The 21,414-nt window shown below is 45.6% G+C and overlaps 1 long non-coding RNA gene across 1 annotated transcript; it reads right to left on the bottom strand.

Moving 5' to 3' along the window:
- Positions 1 to 294: 294 nt before the first annotated feature.
- LOC135322723 (uncharacterized) lies at positions 295 to 19,088 on the bottom strand. The gene is made up of 4 exons (XR_010383493.1): positions 18,867 to 19,088; positions 3,427 to 3,498; positions 2,491 to 2,697; positions 295 to 2,232 (listed from the first exon to the last, which is right to left on the bottom strand). It is a non-coding gene; the product is annotated as an uncharacterized LOC135322723 (long non-coding RNA).
- Positions 19,089 to 21,414: the final 2,326 nt, after the last annotated feature.

The following is a 21,414-nucleotide window of genomic DNA, read 5'->3' as shown; positions in this document are numbered from 1 at the left end:
ACCTGCTCACAAAGCTGGCCACAGCAAGGACCTGGGTTCCTGAGGATGGGAAGTTGGGGGACGGGGAACTCACATTTTATTACTTTTTGGATTTTCTGAATTTTGTAACACAAGACTCTATTAAGAGGGGAAGGTACAGCTCAGTGGTAGAGCGTGTGCTTAGCGTGCACGAGGTCCTGGGTTCCATCCCCAGTGCCTCCATTAAAAAAAAAAATTAATAAACCTAATTACCTTCCCTCACCCCCCAAATTTTAAAAAAGAATCTATTAAATATTCAAAGGTGTAAAAGTAATGCACTTTAAGGTCTAACGGCTCCTAGACCTTGGTGATGGTGTGGCTGTGAGGCAGGGCAGGAGAGTCCAGAAGGGTTCCTGGGAAGTCTTGCACAGGAACTGGCGGATGGACGGCAGCGCCCTGTCCCAAGGTGGGGCGACTGGCCGGCGAGAGAGGGCTGGGGAGGGAGGCTGACCGGAGATGCTGGAGGTTTTTGACACAACTGTCAGGATCCCGAGGGAAGGTGCTGGGCAGACTGCCACAGAGGTTTGGACCAGAGGTCTCAGTCTGGGACTCACAGGGACACAGCAGCATTTAAATCTACGGGACTGGCGTAAACTGCAGTGAGACGGTTGAGCTGGGGAGGAGCACTCACGTTCCTGAGTTGGGGGGGGGGGGTGACACCCGGAAGGAGCAGCCTGGGAAGCCGGAGGAGACAGCAGAGCCTGTGGGAGGAACCAGCCGCCAGGACAACGATGCTGAGTGACCAGGGAGGCGGGCCTGGCCACGCGGACGCTGCTGTTGATCTAGGCGTGAGTAGTTTGCTCTCGTGCAGAGTTCACAGGGACGGGGAGGCTGGAGTGCAGCCCAGACAAGGCGTGAAAGATGAGCAGTGTCCCTGAGGATGACATCTGAGGAGTGAAGTACTTCCACCGGGGGTTGAAAGCACTGTCCTGGCAGGAGCCACGGGGGGTCAAGGAGGCCACAGAACTCCAAGGGAGGCTCGGGTGGAGGATGAGCCGCGTCCTCAGGGGTGCGGCTTAGCTGGCGTCCTCGGGATGGAAGGCGGTTCAGATAAGACAGACTCGGGTTTACAGTGGGAGGATGCTTGGAAGAACCTGACGTGTTTGGGAGAGACAAGGCAAGGACCAGTTAGGAGAACCCCTAACCCCATGGGAGCAGGTAGACCCTGAGGGGCTCCTGCCTGGGCCAGAAGGACGACGAAGGGCAGGTTGGGTTTTCACAGTGTCGTGAAGATGCCAATTAAGCCGAGACCAGGAAGGGAAGCCCAGCACGCGGGACCCCTTCCTCTCTGGGCTGGGGTGTCCTCCACGGTGGTGCAGCAGTAGCTGTCATCAGTGGACAGAGGGCTTCCAGCTTTGGGGTCCTTAGTGTGGGACAGGGCGAGGCAGAGACCCACGAGTGAGTTGGTGCCCCTGGGATCCCAGGCTCGGAGCTGTTGGGGTCTCCTGTCTGCACAGGGGGGCTCCATCCATCCCCTCCATCTCACGGTTTTGTCATAAAGCTTAGAACCCCTTAACCAGCTTTTTCCCCAAGTAAATATCATTTTACCCCTTCAGTTTTTGCATTTTTGGAAGTTGAATCAAAATCTACACCCTCTCCCTGTTTTTTTGACTCTCAAGCTAATAGCTTGTTAGAACCTGCTCATGTCATGCCTGGAAGGGATGCAACTGCGTGCAGTTGCTCAGAAACTCCTTCCAAGCCTGCGGGTCGAGAGCGTGTCGACGCTGCTCCACCAGGGACTGATCGGTGCCCCCGACACGTGGGCCCAGATGCTGGCATCATCTTGGAATAGAGACGCGAGGTAACGCTGGCACTGCCTTCCCCTCCAAAGTCCTGCAGCCTGGCCTTTCTTCCTGTGCGTCATCGGACGGCTTCCGCCAGCCCTGGGCCTGTGGAACCTACATCTGTGGATTCACTCTTGACCTTTGCTGCGCTTCCTTAAAGGACCTACCACGTAGACGTCAGTACGTTCTTGTCAGGGTTGCTCAGCTACATTTTTGGATTATATGGATATACTTTTTCCTCTGATTAAACATCTTTTGTGCTTATAGAAAACTATGGAAGTTGACAGAGGGGGAAACCGAGATGACACCGGGTGTGGTCATGCCTTTTTAGATATAACAGCAAAGATACGATCCATGAAAGAAGTCATTGAGGAGCTGGTCTTCCTTAAAATTAAGCACGTTTGCTCTGCAAAAGACAGTATCAGGAGACCTGGAAGACAAGCCAGAGACCGGGAGAAATTACTTGCAGGAGACACAGCTGGTAAAAAGCTGCTATCCAAAACGTGCAAAGAGCTCTGAAAACTCAATAATAAGAAAATAAACAACCTGGTTAAGAAATAAGGCAAAGACTTTCCTAGATGCTTCACCGAAGAAAATATACAGATGGCAAATAAGCCCACGAAGAGATGCTCCGCATCTGTCCCCAGGGAAATGCAAATTAAAACAAGGAGATACACGACACACTTACGAGCGTGGCCAAAACCTGGGACGTGAGCGACAAGGACAGAGCGCTGGCGAGGTGTGGAGCGACGGGAATTCTCACTCACTGCTGACGAGGACACAGGGTGGCGCGCCTGCCGTGGGAGACAGTTTGGTCATTTCCTACAAAGCTAATCAGTCTTGCCGCACAGTCCAGGCCTCATGCTTCCCGGTGTTTCCTCAAAGGAGTTGAAAACTATGTCCGTATAAAATGTGAACACAAATATTTATAGCAGCTTTATTCGGAATTATCAAAACTAGAAGCAACCAAGATCCACATTAATAGTGGTTAAACAGACTGTGGTACATTCACACAATGGAGTATTATTTACTGATTTTTTAAAAGATGAGCTGTCAAGCCATGAAGGATAGCAAAGAACCTTAAACGCACGTTACTAAATGAAAGACGCCAGTCTGAAAAGGCTACACACTGTACCAGTCCGACTGTATGACATCCTGGAAAAGCCGAAGTTCTGGAGACAATAAAAGCGTGTGGACTTTGGGGGAGTACAGCGTGTTCCTCGTGGTGAGAAGTGTATCTGTCCTCCTGGTGTGCCACGTGGTATTGGGGGACGCTACGTATGTGTGGGGACAGGAGGAAGTCTCTATAACTTCTCAGTTTTGTTGTAAATCCCAAACTGCTTTAAAAGATAAAGTCTTAGAGGGGAGGGTACAGCTCAAGTTGTAGAGCGCATGCTTAGCAGGCATGAGGCCCTGGGTTCAATCCCCAAACCCTCCATTAAAAAAATTAATTAATAAGTAGACCTAGTTATCCCCTCCCCGCAAATAAAAAGAAACAAAAAAAAACTCAAGGAAAAAAAAGATAAAGTCTTAAATTAAAAAAAAAAAATCTACCACGAGAAAGTACAAATTGTCCCTGGATTGTGTGTTTGAACACAGCTATTTTTGATGATTTGAACCTTACCTGAAAGAACAGGCCATGATCAAGGCACCTGACCTCTGCAGAGAGCGTTCCAGCAACACCGTGGTTATCCCACTGCGTTAAACAGACAAAGCAGAGCATGACCTTTCTTCTAAAAGATGTTCTTCTTTCAAAAAGAAGAAACAGCGGAAGTGGATAGAGACTATTAAGGAGAATGGGAAGACAAAGCTAAATACCAAGATGCTGGCATTCCCCAGTTAAGGAGAAGAGAAGGCCAGTGGTGCTGCAGGCCCCCCAGATCAAAGGTGTTTCTGGTAGCTGACAAGCCTTCTCTCTACAGGGGTCAGTGCCCGAGGTGCGGGGCACTCACTTTGATCCCCCGGGATCCTTTTGCCCGGAAGGCACTGGATCCATTATCCTGCATTAAAAGTCTGAGGGGACGTTCTAACTTGATCGCCCAAAGAGGCTTTTAACCCCCAGCCACATAATTATTTCATAACAAGCATACATTTCTCTACCCCGCTGGTTTCCCACAGCACACACACAGTTTCACGTGGGACTTTGCGACCCACCTAACGTCAGGGCCTTAACATGCCCTTGAAGGGACTGGCAATGATTTTAGTTGCCATATAAAATGTTACGTATATATTCTGATTACAGAAGAAATCATTGCTTAGTGTGGAAACATTTTAGACAAAAGAAAAGTGAATAGAAGAAGATTAAAATGAGTCGTAAGTGTAGCACCCAGAGACAGCTGTTGTCAGCACTTTAAAGGTGTCCTGACCGTCTTTTTACACGCACGCGTGTTATTGTGCAAAATGGAAACCATACCGCTTTAAAATTTTTTAATTGTTGCCAATCTCTTCAAACACACCACTCTGATGGCTACGTGCCGTTTCCTCCGGGCAGTTTCATCGGGATTCGCTGTCTTGTCCTCGCCCTTTTCCTTATTGCTAATTTCTCACTATGGAAAATGAAAGTGTGCTGACTAGACACTATTTGGGGGTATTCTTTAGCTTGGTAAGTAGGTCCCCCAAAATCCAGCTAGGAAAGGTGGAACCTACCAGTCATTCTTGCTGTGGGTCTCCCTCCTAAACCCAATCCTGTACCAAGTGTGGTTCATTTTCCATCCAAAACGTCCTGCAAACCATCATCTATAACGAAAACGAATATATGTGTGTGTGCATGACTGGGACCTTGTGCTGCACACCAGAAACTGAACATTGTAACTGACTGTACTTCAAAAAAAAAAAAAAAGCCCACAAATTTATCTACTTCTGTCCACCGCCATCGCCTCCCTCCATGTCACGACTTTGGTCTTAATATTTTCAGTTCCTTCCTGGTCAAGTAATACACGAGATATTTGCTCTCTCTCATGTTTCCACACTTCCTCTCAGAAGCAGCTATTGTTTCTCGTCTTCCAAGTTTTCTCTCACACTTTGGATGGGATTTTGTTTGTTTAGTGTAAGGACTTTCTTTTACATCATGCAGCATAGCACACACAAACAAAAGGCTATTTAACATGCATGCCAGTTATAAATGATAATTTGAAACCGGTATACTCAGCTACAAGCTTATTAAAGAACATTACCACTATTTTCCAGTCCATTGGCTGGTCCTACCACCATCCTAAACTTTATTCTGTTATTCTCTGATTATCTTTATGATTATACCACATATGTATGCAAACCTAAGTAGTATATTTCTACATTAAGCTTATATTTAAGCATTATACAAACACTGTCGTTCAATTTATATTCTTCTGAAACTTGCATTTTTTTAATGCATCATATACTTTTATTGAGGTATAATTCACATACTGTAAAAATATATAGTTCAGTGGTTTTTAGTACATTCACAAAGTTTTGAAATCATCACCACTATCTAAGTTTGGAACATTTTCATCACTCCAGAAAGAAACCTCGGCCCGTTAGGAGCCACTGGTGATGTTTTTCTCTCTGACCCTCATCAGCTACTAACCTAACTTCTGCCCCTATTCAACGCTATGTTTTTGAGAGTCATCTGTTTTGGTCCATGTAGCTGTGGTTAATTTGTTTCAACTGTAATAAACATGTAACAGGTTTTCACTTGTGCCAGTAGAAATTTAGGTTATTTGTAGTTTTCTTTTTAATGTTTATTTTAACATTACTTTCTTGAAAATGTGTTTAACAATGAAGTAACTTTGAACAATGGAAGTCCTGGTAACAACCCCTGTGGTATATACGTGCTCTCATGCACTCTGTTCGGGACGTAGGGGTGACCTTGCCTGCCTTAATTCTGCCCGTCGTCAACGTTAACGCACACGTAATAGTTATTTTCTGAACTGAATGTACAAATGAGAACTCGCACCAGCCGGGTATCACTGAGTCTCAGTACTGTCCCATGTGTGATGGATGTGAAGTGCTGTCTGCAGGCTGTCCCTTTCCTTTGCTGGGGCTGCTAAGGAGCCAGGTGCACTTCCCTGGGCTTAGTGGCTGCTGCAGCTCCTCTTCTGTAAAGCCAATCGCACGTTTTTGCCCGTTTCACACTGGGCTCCTGGTCTTCTCTCCCTGATCTGTAGGAGTTGTTATACATTCTCAGCACGAGGTCTTTACAAAAGTGTATTTTCCTGGTTAGTTATTGTCTCTTCACTTTCCTTATGTTGTCTTTTCAATGAGCAGCAATTCTAAACTTTAGCAGAATCAAGTTGATCAATTTTCTCTTTTGAATTTTGGGACTTTTGGTTTTTTGTGTGTTAAAATTTCTTTTTTTCCTATTCCTGATGTCACAAGCATTTATTCCTTTATTTCCTTCCTTCTTTCTTCTGATTCTTTTTCTTTTGGGCTTTAATTCACCTGCTTTAATTCACTTGTTGTGTCTGGCGTATGAAAGGGGCTCAATTTCATTTTTTTTATTCTCTTTCTGAAGCATGTTGTGAATATTTGACTTTTGCCCGCTGGTCTGAATTAGCACCTCTCTGACGCAGCAAATCTCCATGTTGGCATGGGTAAATTCATGTCGTCTCTTCTTTTCCACTGTCTCATTTGCTTATTCCTAAGCCATTACCGCACTGTTTAATTACTGTATTTTATCAACAAAACTCACTGTCTGGTAAAACATTTCTTTCACCTTCCTCTTTAGAAGCATCTTGAATTTTCCCACACCTAGGACTCATGCATTTTAGATCAGCTTGACAAGTTCATGGGCCACTCTTTTAAAATTTAGGTAAGTTTGGGAATACTGGACATCTTTAAGATATTGAGTTGTTCTATTCACGAACATGGTACATCTCTCAATCTGTTCACAGGATTTTAAAATGTCTTTTTATAAAGGTTTATAATTTTACCTATAGAGATGTTAAACATATTTTGTTAGATTTTCCCTAGCACCTCATTTATTTTGTTCCCTTTATGAATAACATCTGTATAAAAATTAACATTTTCCTCTTCATTGCTTGAGACTATAAATCAAATAAAAAACTGAGCCTCCACATAAAGGTGCACACACTGTTAGGGCTGGTGTACACCATGAATGGTGGCTCCTGGATTTGTGCAGAGCCGTAGTCCCAGTCTTGTGGTAGATGACAGTCCCCAGCAGTGAGCCACTCAGCTATGAGATAAGAATCATGATGGTTGGGGTCATGCTATGAATAAACAGAATAATACACAAAGCCTCTTTATTATGAGAGTAATTTGTTTATCATAATAAATGTTATTCTTACCTCTGTGCACATCTTTGAGAGAACCTACACAGTTGCTGGACATTCTGCTAGATTTTTGCCACTCACTTAACTCTATAAAAAGAGAGCTGCCCAGGCTGGTCCAGAAGGGGCAATGGATGTTCTGCTGAGACGTCTGTCCTTCCTTTCATGACTGCATCATTTAATGGCTGTATCATATCCCACCTTAAGGTCACACAGTCCTTTTTTCCTTTATTTTCTGACTGTTAGGTATCACTTTTCCTTTTTTCCTTTGCAGTGATAAATAATCTTTCGATGAATCTCTCATATGTACATTTGCATTCCTATTTTTGTTCCCAAGGGACAGAGTTCTGAAAGTAGAAATACCAGTTCGAAGGTTCTGAATGTTTTCAGGTTTTGTACACATATTATTTAATTGCTTCCCAAGTTGTCCCAACAGCTTGTGAGAATGCCGCTCTCTGTCCATCTCTCCAGGGCTCAGTGTTAAGATAATTAAATATTTGTAACATTTGATATGTGAAAAATGATGTCTCCATGCTTTCATTTGCTCTGTTTTGATTTCTAGTAAGGTAGACATGTTTTTATGTTTATTAACTAAATGTATTTTATTTTTTACAAATCCATTCTTATGGTTTTGCTAACTTTTGGGGGAGCTGGTAACATTTTCCTCACCAATTTTTATGTGAACTTTAGTTATAGTAGGGTTATTAACCATTTGTGGTATATTTCTTATACATATTTTTCAGAGTTATTATGTGAGTTGTAATTTTGTTAATTATGTGTCTTGATCTGCAGAAATTTAAAATTGCTATATGCACAAACTTTCTTTTCCACTGTGTTCTTTTAATTGAAGTATAGTTATCCAATATTATATAAGTTACAGGTGTACAATATAGTGATTCACAATTTCCAAAGGTTATCTTCCATCGATAGCCACTATGAAATCTTTGCTTGAGTCCCCGTGTAGCACAATATACCCTCGTAGCCCATTCTACACCTGACAGTTCATACCTCCTAACCCTCACCTCTGTGTCCCCACCCCTGCCCTCCCCCTCCCCAGAGGCAACCACAAGTCCATCATGGTCTATTTAATACATTTTTATATTTAGAAAGTCTTTCCTTGTCCAGATGTAAGTATTGCTAATGTTTTCTTATAACTTATTATGGCTTTATTTTTTTGCTTCTGTAATTCTGACACATGGTGTTAAAAAAAGTAGACGTTGACATTTACCAAATATGAGCACTAGTTTCCAAGACCACGTATTTGATTTTTCTCTATGTTCCACATTGATTTCTGCTGTTCCTATTTTTTCCTGTTGTAAGCAATGGTTTGATGAACTCTGTTACACGCAAGGTTGTCCTTATTTAAATTCTTCTACACGCACAGAGGCATGGATGGGCTCCCTGCGTGAGCGGGCACTTATTTTCACCAAAAGACATGTGTAAGAAACACTAGGCAGTAATGAAAAAGAGCAAACCTCTTGCAATGGATGGTTCGGCACCGCGGTTGCCTGGTCTTATCACCACTTCCATTCCATTGTAGTGGCTTTTTTTTTTTTTTTAACGGTGTAATTTAGAGGGGAGGGAAATAACTCAGTGGTGCAGTGCATGCTTAGCATACACAAGGTCCTGGGTTCAATCCCCAATACCTCAGTTAAAAAATAAAATAAAATGAAATGAAAGGGGAGAATAACAAGAGTTTAAAAAAAAAGATGTAATTTAGTGGGAAAACCAAATAGGCTAAAACAGAACATAGATATAATAGAATACATAATAATACGGTTACTTTTTATTCTAATGTTATCTGATTCTTAAAACATGTCCTGTAAAGCAAACTGTTCTAAATAATCTTTAGTAGACACGTTAGCAGACACATTCAAGAAACTGCATTTCTGAGTCACTTCCAGCATGAGACAGTCAATGGACCTTTAAGGCCAGGACGTTGCAGATGTGGTGGCAGCTCCAGACCACTCGGCCACCTGAATTCTGCCCCTGCTTCTGCCGTTAATCGCCATATAACCATGGGCAACCTGCTTACCCTGCGTATTTCCCATCTAAAAACATGTGGGTGTCTGGCCAGATGCTTGTTGAGGCTCCTTCCTGTTATAAAAAATTATATTCTTCTACGATGTTTAAACCCAGGGCCCTTGTTTTGTAAGTGATACAGTTTGGGGCTATATTATTTCAAGTAGTCAATTTATTGGTCGGAAGTTATATGTGAAGTACTGTGGCAGCGACAGGAAAATGCACACTAGCTCCAGCAGGAGCCCCAGCTCAGTGTTCCTCCCTCTTTCGCAGGCTTTCTCAGCCCTCCCCACGCCACTGCTTCCCTCGACACCCACTTTCAGTTCCGAGCTCAACTTATTAAAACCTGCTGCCCCTCCTGCCACTCGCTGTAACACACCCACTTGTCCCTCGTGCCATCTCCCCACCGTCAGGCATCTGCAGGGGACATCTGAGTGCGGCGAGAGAAAACAGAGCCGCCGACAGGTCTTCCGGGAAGCTCACAGGCACACACAGCACATGGACCCAGGCCAGCGGAGCAGCCTTCGGCACCTCTGATCCACCCCTCCTTCCCCACCCTCATCTCAGTGACATGTGGCTTTCCCAAGGCTGTCGTGGCCATGTGCTACAAACTGGGGGGCTTAAAACATTACAAACTTATTCTCTCACAGTTCAAAGCCTGGAAGTCTGAAATCAAGGTGTCTGCAGGGCCCAGCTCCCTCTGGAGGCGCTAAGGGAGGAGGCTTCCCCGCTTCTTCCAAGCCCCGGGAGTGACCGTTGATGCGGGTGTGAAGACGCTGTGGTCCAGTCTCTGACTCCATCTCCCCGCCCCCCGGTCATCTCCCTGCAGGTCTGTCTCTTCTGGTAAGGTCAGTGGTCACACCCCCAGTGACTTCCTCTTAACCTGATCACATCTGCAAAGATTCTGCCTCCAAGTAAGGTCACATTCATAGGGACTATGACTAGGACTTTGACACCTTTTGGGGGACACTATTCAACAACCCCCCACGGACAGGCTGTGCCATCCTGTTCCCTCTGCACTGAGCGCTTTCTCTCAGGGGACATCTGGCTCCCTGGTCCGTTCTAGGGGAAAAAAAGCCAAGAGTTTTCCGATGGCGAGTGAGGACCTCCAACATCTGGCAATATTTGCCTTCTCTCCTAACTCTCTGTCCCTCGCTGTCCCCACTATTTCAGCAAATGTGATGCACTTGACCTTGGGGCCATGCCCTGACCTCAATGGACATGCCCTGGACATCCTTCGGCCCCCGTCTCCTTCAAGTCTTTGTCCATAGGTCACCCAAATTCTCTTTCCCCTCTTTGACTTGATTTTTCATAACAAAGGTCCCTCTGTAACTTACAAAGAATATGTGTATTTATTATTTCTACTCATGGTGGTGCATTTCCCACCGCTAGGATATAAAGTCTTCATTGGGGACACTCACTGATTGTCTGGGACCTCGTGGGTCTTTAATAACCATTTAATTTGTCAGCACAGGCAAGAACACCTCCCAGTCATTTTTTCCAGTCTGTCCAATGTTTTGGAACATATGCCCCCTTGGAAAAAAAATGACTGCTTTCGATTTTTGTTCAAAATGATGTAATGAGCCACAAATTAGGTATAGCAACTAAATATGTCAGTAAAAAAAATAATATAAAACAAACGTCAGAAGGCCAAGCTGGAATATATTATTTTGGTCAAGAGTGAAAGAGTTGATAGACATTGTGAATAAAATTTGTAGGAAAATGTGGGGCTGTTGAAAAGTTTTAAAAGTGCTCTTTTTGTAGAGAAGGGGGAGGTGCAATGTAGAGGAAGGGGAGCGAGAGGCACAGGCTGCCAGGGTGACGCGGGCTGCAGGGCATGCTGTGCGGGGCGGGGAACAGAGCCGACGCTCCGCAGTCACCGGACGGGGAGGTGGCCCCCAAACATCGTGAGCCACGGCGTCGCGCACCTGCAGCTCGTCTAGCTCTGCGCAGCGAATATACAGCCAGGAAAACACGTTTACGCGCTCTTACATGATAGACTTTTAAAATTTTTATTGAAGTACTGTTGATTTACAGTGTTGTGTTAGTTTCTGGTGTACAGCAAAGCAATTCAGTGATATATATATATTTCTTTTCGTATTCTTTTTCATTATAAACCATTACAAGGTATTGAATATAGTTCCCTATGCTCTACAGTAGGACCTTGTTACCTATTTATATGTAATGTAATGTTATACATTATAACAAATATATATTTATATAATAAATTTATAATATACGTATTCATTTTTGTTAATATAATAGATGTTACATAAACTATATGTAATAATATAATTTATTATATATAAGATAATAAAAATATAACATATAATGTTATCTATTTTATACATGATAGTATCTGCAAATCTGAACTCCCGATTTACCCCCCCACCCCTCCTTCCCACTAATAACCATGTTTGTTTTTCTATGTCTATAAGTCTGTCTCTGTTTTGTAAATAAGTTCATATGTGTCTTTTTTTCCCTAGATTCCACATATAAGTGATATCCTATGGTATTTTTCTTTCTCTTTCTGCTTACTTCACTTAGTGTGACGATCTCCAGAGCCACTCACATTGCTGCAAACGGCATGCCATTTCAGTTAGTGAAGTCAACGTAGCATGCACTGTTGTTGGTGCTCAGTATGCATGAAATATTTCTGCATCTCAAGACACGTTCTTGAAGCATTTATTTATTTTTCAATCTAAGTATCATTGAGACATATTCCTGCTTATTAAAAACATTGTTAAAAAAATTTCTGCACCTTGTTAAATTATATGAAGTGTCAGTAAATACTTGTTGATCAAACTTCAAACAGCAAATAGAACTTGGCAAAGGGGTTCAGGTGGCATCTGCAAGATTATATCACAGGGTCAGCAGATTCCTGCAGGAGATGTGGTCTCCTGTGGACTATCTGAAGTAAAGGTTCAGCTTCATAAATAAAGAACGTGATTAAAAAAATATTAAGAATGATGTTTTCTTTTAAACAGCATCCCATACGCAAATAACTTTCATAAAAGGATTTATATAAATACCACTGAAATATTCTAATACTCTAATTTGAAACATTCTAATTTGGAGTGGTTCAACATGACTCGGCACGACGGTAATGTGTGCGAATGCACTTTTCAATCTAGAACGCACCTGAGCACCTGCGGGGAGAGGTCAGCGTCAGGAAGGGTTGCTTGATCAGACAAAACACCAGCCTGACGTGCCACTGAGCTCAGATACGTGTGCTCAGCTCACGTGTACCTGTGGTTGTTGGGATCCCCCACCATGAGCTCCAACAAGTGAGTCCTATAGTTAAAACTGCCTTCCTGAGCTACAAGCGGGGAAAAACCAAGTAATCTGATTTTCATTTTGATTTGAGTGGAGACAACAGAGCTGTATACATGGCACAAACATCATCAGAGGTAAGTTAGTGTCCCTTTGGTGTAAGTTTAAAATCAGTGTCTTACATCTGCCCCATGTTTACAGTGGAAAATAAAGTTCTTCTAGCTGAGACATTCAAAATTGTTTCCGAGGAGCTAAATTATGTAACAGTGAGTACCCTCACAGAGGTGTTGCTGGCCGACAGTACGGCCAGACCTTAAAATCTGGGCAGGAAATTTCTTGTTAAACGTTAGGGCATGTGGAAAGTCTCAGCCGTTGTTTGCCTTGGAAATCTCCTTAAACTGAGGCACTCACACCACTTGATAAACAATGCAGCAGTGTCCGTGGAAAGATGTTTCAAGTCATCACTTTGCTTACTCATCTGAAGCCAGCTTCCCCAAAAACACACACTGCCTTCTACATTTCTTATCTGGGGCATTCTGCAGTCACAGGGACTCAAAACACAAGCATGTGATTCCTCAATGACAGGTTTGCCAACACAGTTAATGGTTTACTTACCCGCCTTGTGCAGAGATCCAGAACCATCCTCGCACCTGAGTGAATCAATGCTTGTGGAACAAGTGAACAGGTGTGGACTTCTCATCTGACGCTCCAGTGACTGGTGAGGAAGAGCTGACTTCAGGTCAAGCATCAGAATGGCACGAGGACGTCTGCACTAGTCACTTCAGGCAGCACCCGGCATGTGGCCCGGAACGCGGCAGGTTAGGGTCGGGGGTAATTCGCGAGGGTTCAGTAGTCCAGCCCTCTCCAGCCCTGTGACCTTGAGCAAGGTAATTCATCTCTCAGGGCCTCAGTTCCTTCACCAGTGACGTACACGTACCAACGCTGTACGCTTACAACATCAAGTGCCTGATGGGCACGGGGCTTGCCGCCCGAGGACCACGGAGCTCAGGACTTTGCAGACGGAGGAGGCTCCATTTCTCACACACGTGTATGCTGGCAATTTTAGAATTCTGAGGTGACACTGTGATTACCGCATCACACATCCACTTAATAGACGTCCGGGTGATATGCACATATGTATTCCTCATCAGTGGAGAATGAAGGTACTGCTTGCTGGTCTATATAGTTTTGATGTTATAAAAATGGCCTCCACATGGGCAAAGCTTGGAGATCACAGTTCTGCACATCACTCTTGAGTCGCGGGCAGGGGCCTGCAGTCCAGAGGAGCTGGATGCTCAAGTCCAGGGGGTTTGTCAGAAGAAGAGCCAGAATCCCTTTTTCGTGGTATGTCCATTTTCAGATGAAAACTTGAAAAACATGGTATTGGTCGTATTTCTTTATCAGCATACCACAGGGCTGATGTAAGAGTAATGCTTTTTCAAGTCTGAAAAGTAGCTGTTAAACTGCTAGTTCGGTCATCGGGGGCATGTGGGTCAAACGAGGTGTGTCCGGGCGGCGGGGCCGTTTCACAAGCCGACTGTGGCCGTGGGGCGCTGCTATTGTACAGCCTGGTTCAAACACTTAAGATGTGTATCCGCATCACTGATTCCTTTCCCAAAAACGTCCCCCCGTGACTTCATTAAGCGCAGCCCGAGCTTCTAAGGCAGGAGAAGCGGTGTAACCACGGCCCAAGTCAAACAAAACCTAAGCGCACCTGTCAACAAGCATCCTCCTTACCGCCAGAACGCAGTCGCCCTGACTCGACCGAAAAGCTCACAGCTGGCTTAGCACCGTGCGGTCTGTGCTTCCCTCAGGAAGCCTCCGCGGAAAGCAACGTAAAGGGTGTGTAGCTTTTGTGTCGTGGTGCGTTGTGCCGCTCTGGTTCCTGACGCGAGGTGGAGTTTCTCGTTACTGAACGGTCATGCGCCAAGGTAGCTGGTGGCCGAATGGTCACTCGAATTCCGAACGGACTTCAAAGACCGGGATTCGTCGCTCCCCTGTACTGTCGCTCCTTTAGTCATCATTCACTCAGATCCCTGAGAAACGTCTGCACACGCCTCATTTGCCGTCAGACTTCGAGGATTATACAACACCGTTTTCCGGTCTTTTTTTTGAACACCTGAACCTTTCTACGAGCAGGTCTGAGCATCATCAGTGACGATACACTAGGCGTTGACAGTGGCCGAGCCGACACGCCAAAGACGCGGTGTCCTCAGTGCGCGGTGCAGGGGTTTTAGCTCTGCCCCCGGTTCAGATCTGCGATTTGCTAGCTCAGAAGGAAACGCTCTGCATACACATTTTACGCCACAAGCATAAATATAGCAAATGTGAAGCCCGTGCATAAATGGTTTTCCAAGGAGTAATATTGGGGGGAAACCTGAAAACTTCTTGCCGGGCTCCCCCGGTACCCTGTGGTGCCACTCGCTCTACACGGGGCTTTAACGCCCGTGGGAAGAGGCACTAGATTTCCCACACCGCCAAGCAGACCGAGAGGAGTTTCAGACCCCCGCCCCCGGCCCCACAGGGGCCCAGGAAGCGCCCTCGGACTGGCTCTGTCGTCTTCACAGAGATTCGTGTAAGACACCGAAAAGTACCTAGAAAGCCACGTGTTTTAAAAGTTGAAAACTGTGAGTTTGTCTTCTCAGGTAATCTTCATTAAAAAAGGAAAAATTTCCATCTCAAGAGACCTGTCCTACACAGATGTGGACACGGACACTGAATGCAAAACAGCAAAAGATGCGTTAAAATTATGGGCATCCGTTATGATAACTCACAGAGAAAAAAATGTGACAATGAGTGTGTATATGTCCCATGAATGACTGAAAAATTGTGCTGAACACTGGAATTTGACACATTGTAAAGTGATTATAAATCAATAAAAAATGTTTAAAAAAAAATTATGGGCATCCGGCCCCATGACTGATGTGCACGGAGAGCCTGGATCTGGGACCCAAAGGAGGGGACAGGATTTGGGGACCTCTCGGTCTTTCCAGGCTCCGTGCTGCTCCGTCATCAAGGTCTCCCAGAGCCTGGCGGCCTGGCTCGAGGTGGGGTATCCAGAAAGGTGGGGCAAGTCCAAACCAACAAAGAGATTCCCGGGCTTTTTTTTTTTTTCCCCACTTTTTTTCTTTGGTGGAGGAGGGGCATAATTGTAGCTATGAAAGTCAGGCAGAGAGGTCTCTGACACCCACAGCCCTGTTCCCCTCTACAGTTACACATCACACGACTACGTTGTAACATCCAAACCAGGAAATACACATCTCTGTCCCGTGCAACGCGCATTTCATCACCCGTAAATTTCTGTGTGTGACTGTTCCACCCGTTAGTCACACAGAGGGCTGGCGCAGAAAGAGAGACAGGGTGCAGGTGAGGAGGGGCCCCAACACTTCTCGTCCTCATGTCTGCAAGGGTCTTTATACCGCCTTGGCACCTGCTTCTGACCAGCCACGGCCCCATGACTGAACACGCCCTGCATACTCACCTTGCAAAGGAAAAAGAGGAGCTTTTCTTTGACTGACAGTGTTCCCCTGGGAGAAACAGTGGGAAGGGGGTTGACATGGAGAATAGTACCTCAATCATGAGAAGATTACGGGGTAGGACCCAGGGAGGTGGGCCAGGGTGCTGGGGTGGGGAGACTGGTTAACGATGTACGCTGCTCTTTGGGGTCCCCAGGCCCTGAAACGTGCACACACTAACTTAACAAATAAGATCAAGTCGCTTGTTATCTACACCTGTACCAAACCACCTGTTTACCCAATGTCACTAAATGACATTTTCCCTCATGAGAATTAAGTTGTCTGGATGAGTAAAGGGGAACCCTTTAACACCTGGTGTGTGAGTTTGACCACTGAATGGAACATTTTCTAAACTCAGATGTGGGTCGCTCTACTTCTTAAACAATATATCTCTTACTTACAAACATGTCTTGTTGACACAGCGTGTGCTAGAAAGAACGTCACCCACTGTGGTTCTGGAAGACACTGGGTTCCTGCAGCCCTTTGCTTCCATCAGGCTGAGCTGCTGGACAGCCCAGGAGGGTTCAGCCACCCCCTTGCTCTTAAGGGTTGCTGTTTTGCCCTCGAAGCACCTAGGAACATCTAGAACGCACAGCTCTGGCTCCCCTGCCGACCCCTGCTCTCACTGGAGCAGACTCTCCTTTATCTTCACCGTCTATTTTGCAACATTAGAGACCTACCTAAGGTTTTGTTTGTGAATAGCACCTGCTGATGAGAAATATTTTGAAAACCAACAGATCAGACCATCTCTTTATGATCCTGTGAATCAACCTTGCCCCCAGGCAGGGCTCACAACTGCAATACTGAGATTCTCTAGCATTTTCAATATTTTCCCCCATATTTAAATATTCAATGTTCCAGCTGCTCCTCACTCTCCGTCTCTCCCACCAGTTGTTGGTGATTTCTGGTGAGAACTGGGCTCAGCCAGAGGCAGTGGCCCCGTCTCACTTCCTCCTCCCAGACCACAGACTCCCCTGTGAGCAGCGCTGCTGTTCCCTCTCACAGGGAGGGTAGGATTTACCGATGAATATTCAACCGTGGTTCAAATCAATGGAGGCAAAACGTGCGTTGCCTGAATGAAGAGTCCGGAGGTATCCAAGAGTTGCTTTGAAAAATCCCCCCATCTGCACAGAGTGGAATGAGGAAACACCATGCTGACGGGTAAGGAAATATGTAACATGTCTTTCTGTAAAAGTAGCTAAGAGATTAGTGGGTGATGCAGCGGTCTGTCCATTGCTCTCTTCTCCAGGATGGAGTGGGCACCCTGGTCCATCTGTGCCTTTTCACCCAACAGCACTGTTCACCCCTACATCCCTCCCTCCCTCTGTCTCTCTCTCTCTCTCTCTCTCTCTCTTTCTTTCTTTCTTTCTCTCAAAGGAAACAACTTGTGCCTCCTCCTGCTGCTGGGTTTCCTGGTTTGCTGATGCAACAGAAATGAGCCATATGTTTAACCATTTCAAGAATATGTTTTGATACGGTTTTTGGGCAATGTACTCCAAAACCCACTCTTTTCCCCCTATTGTCATCAAAAGCACATCAGTCATTCAAAAGTCCACAAAAGATAATTGCTGGAGAGGGTGTGGAGAAAAGGAAAACCTCCTACACTGTTGGTGGGAATGTAACTTGGTGCAGCCACTATGGAGATTCTCAAAAAACTAAAAATAGACTTATCATATGACCCAGCAATCCCACTCCTGGGCATGTATCTGAAGGGAACTCTAACTTGAAAAGGTACATGCACCCCAATGTTCACAGAAGCACTATTTATAACAGCCAAGACATGGAAACAACCTAAATGTCCATCAACAGATGACTGGATAAAGAAGCTGTGGTATATGTATACAATGGAATACTACTCAGCCATAAAAACAAATAAAATAATGCCATTTGCAGCAACATGGATGTCCCTGGAGAATGTCATTCTAAGTGAAGTAAGCCAGAAAGAGAAAGAAAAATACCATATGAGATCGCTCATATGTGGAATCTAAGAAGAGGACACTAATGAACTCACCTACAAAACGGACACAGACTCGCACAGAGTAAATAATCTCATGGTCACTGGGGGAAATAGTGCAGGAAGGGATAAACTGGGAGTTTGAGATTTGCAAATATTAACTACTATATATGAAAATAGATTTAAAAAATTTCCTCTGTACAGCACCGGGAACTATACTCAATATCTTGTAGTAACCTATAATGAAAAATAATATGAAGATGAATATATACATGGGTGTGTGTGACCGAAACATTATGCTGATCACCATTGTAACCGACTTTACTTCCATTTTCTAAAACAAGGCACATCAGGCTCCTGAGGACAAAGCACCAAAACAGGGTTTAATCCAAACTGCTCTGAATGATGCATCTTAGCAGAGCCCCAGGCACACCTAGTATTAAAAACTACACCTCTGATGTTATGAGATTAAAAATCTGGCACATTCCCTGGATAATGGATCATATAATTACATTTCCTTTGAAAACACTTGTGTTTTATTTCAGGTTTTAAATAGCACCCTCACTCGTGGCCTAAGTCAGTGGGAAATACATTAATGGCCAGGAAAATCAGTCACGGAACCATCCCAAGAAAGCACCCACAGAACAGCTTTATTTTCACCCAGCAAGCCTTTGATTGCGACATGATCTTTCACTGAAAGTAAAATTATGGCACAACCACTCAGGGAAACAAATGGTCCATCTATGCTTTTGCTGGTCCAGAGTAGGAGAGAGGGCAAGGGGCAACAGCTTTGGATTCTATAAAATACTTAACTTTCTAAACACGTAAGTTCTTATTTTCTGGCTGCCTGCAGATTCATCAGCACCTGTAAAAGCAGCATTTTGCACACTTGCCTCGTTACCGTGTGAGAGTTTACAGCTTTACCGGAATTCTTTGTCTGCTCCCTAAGCCAGCACAGAGCTGTTCCTCGGGTGCTGGGCCTTTGTGCTCTGACCCACTCAGAGTCCTTAAAGGGTGTTTTAAAAATTATACTTACTTTTTTCCTCCTCAGAATCATGAAGAGTTTCTCTTTGGTATTGTGTGCTGTTCTTTCACATATATAAGTGATAAAATTATTCAAAGAGTTGCTTGCTGTCCATCAAAGACTAGCCATCCAGTCAGGGAAGAGCCATGACCAAATCTGGGAGAAAAGAGACCACGCTGTCATCTGGGGAGGATGGCCGTCCACCTTGTGACGGGAGCACACTGCTCTCTGAGGTTTCCCACTGCCCTGTTCTGCTGCGTGGCCTGCTGGTCAACCAGCGTCTCCCCTTCCTCCGGTCACGAGGTTGCCCTAACCACATCGCCTGGCCTTTCTGGCTGATAACCTCAGCCTGTCTGTCAAGCTTTTCCAGCCTACCTGTGCCAACCAACCAGAGACAGCACCTTGGACAAGGGGCAGATGCAGGTAAATGTCTGTCACCTCGGGTCTCCTGCAAACAGGAGAACCAAGAACGGCCCCAATGAGAAAACAAAAGTGAGCGTCAGTTTGGAGACGGAGTGACTGGCTGGAGAAACCCAGTGATGACGCTTAAAAAAAGAGAGAGACAGAGCTGTGTCACCAGGCAATCTTGAGAGGGGAGAAGCAGCGTGGAGGCTACTGCCCACCCCTGGGCCTTCCTCTGAGCAGCGTGGCCCTTCCTTGGACAGTCCCCCTCTCCAGCCCCTTCTAGGTTCCAGCCCCCAGTTTCTCATCCTGTCTCCCCGGGAGCGGGAACCTCATTCCTTGCCCCTCTTCCTCCTCGTCGATGCTGCCTGAGGTTGGATGCCCAGCCGCTGCCCTGAGCTGACTCGTCACCTGCGCAGCCCCGGGCCACCCTCATCACCAGCTCACAAAGAAGCAGTTACTCATCCTCCATCACAGAGGCAGAGGCTCAGGGCAGAGGTAACATGTCTTGATGCCAAATAAGGAGCAGAACCAGTAAAAACCGATGCAGAGCTGCTTCCGAGCAGTCCCCTAGACTGCCTCTCCCTGCTGCCTTCTGAGCTCAGCTGTGAGGCTCCCGTGGCCCCTGGACCATGTCCAGGGATGACCAGGTGCCATCAGAGACCAGGACCGAGCAGGTACGTGCGGCCTGCCTTCAAGCACAGGGGAAGTCGAAATACTCCTCTGCATGGTCTTTATCCAAACCCCCCAAACCCTATTTCTGAACATTTCTCAGCCATTAGTTAAAGTAAATTTTTTGCCTTTACAAACATAAAAACATATTCATAAAACATCGCAAACTTGATTTCCCATTTTTACCATTGGATTAAAAAACATGAAATTCTAACCTTTTTTGCCTTCAAATGTACTCTTCTTTCTAGACACTGATGACGGTTACAAGCAGAAAAACCTTAGTGCAAAAACAAGTGTAACCCGAACAGTAAGAGGCCTGCCGCGGCTCGGCGGCTGAGGTCGGAAGCGCTGTGTCTGCTCGCTCGCTTGGTCTGTGGCCGCTTCGCAAACCCGAAGCCTTCCAAGGCACCAAAACCCGCCGTCCTTACGTGCTTGCAGGATAGACGCACTTGTTTCCGACATAGTTCAGCATCGAAGGGCAGTGGAAGTGATTCCATTTGCTATTTGGGCGTCTTGTTTCAGAGACTTGTAGGAAATCAGAATTCCCACAGGAGAAGTGACTCCGTGTATCCCAGATGGCACTTGCGGTGTAAAGCTAGGAAGCGGAGCGACAGGGCCGCTGTAAACGCATCGTTGAATGTGCCGCTCAGAAACCCACTTTTGAGCACAGCGGGCAGCGCTCCGGGTTCACCAGCATTTCAGTCCTGTTCAGTGATGCACGGCGTGGGCCTCGGGAGATGCGGTCCTCATCGTGGCCTTTCTGGAATCCTTTGCCATCTGAACGTATAACCTTGTCTCTGCTTTGCTGGGCTTTGCTCACGGGACTATGTGGAGTTAATGCCGAAAGGAATGTAGCATTTTATTAAAAACAGAGTTAAGCTGTCACTCTAGAATCTGAGTCAAATCATTCAAGCATCATAAATGCAAGGACTAAAGAGGACCTCGAAATCCACGTAGCCGCCTCGCTGTAGAGGCAGAAGCTGGAGGCGACGGCTTGTTTGGGGGGCGGTGGCAGCCTGTCACCCTGTTGCTTGTTTCTCCTATTGTTACTAGATACTCTCCTGCAACATCTGCCCTTAGTGACGCAGCACAACAGACCCATTTTTAACAGGGCGCACGTTGCAATAAAAGACATTGTTCTAAAATCATGAGAGAGCAAAGTAAAAATTCATATAGAGTGACCAGCTTTTGCTAAAATGTGAAATTGTGGGGGTTATGATAGGCAACATTAAAGTTTCAACAACATCTGTCACAGAACTTGGCAGTGCAGCGGCTGATAGAGGACTCGGCCCAGAAAGGCGGCCCCCTTATAACTAAGGGAGCCAATATCCGGGGGACAGAGGCACAGGAAGCACTTAAAAGCCGTAATTCTGGACGACAAGAGACCCTGAGGAGGAAAGAGGAAGACTGTGCGGAGTGATTAGCCGGCGCATGGAGACGGCAAGGCCTCCCTGCTTCCTGTGGTCAAGGACGTGGGGGCTTAGCT

The sequence above is a fragment of the Camelus dromedarius genome, chromosome 13, assembly GCF_036321535.1.
Source record: "Camelus dromedarius isolate mCamDro1 chromosome 13, mCamDro1.pat, whole genome shotgun sequence".
In the NCBI taxonomy this organism is placed as follows: domain Eukaryota; kingdom Metazoa; phylum Chordata; class Mammalia; order Artiodactyla; family Camelidae; genus Camelus; species Camelus dromedarius.
The sequence above is the reverse complement of the archived record's forward strand: the minus strand, read 5'-3'. Positions and strand labels throughout refer to the sequence as shown.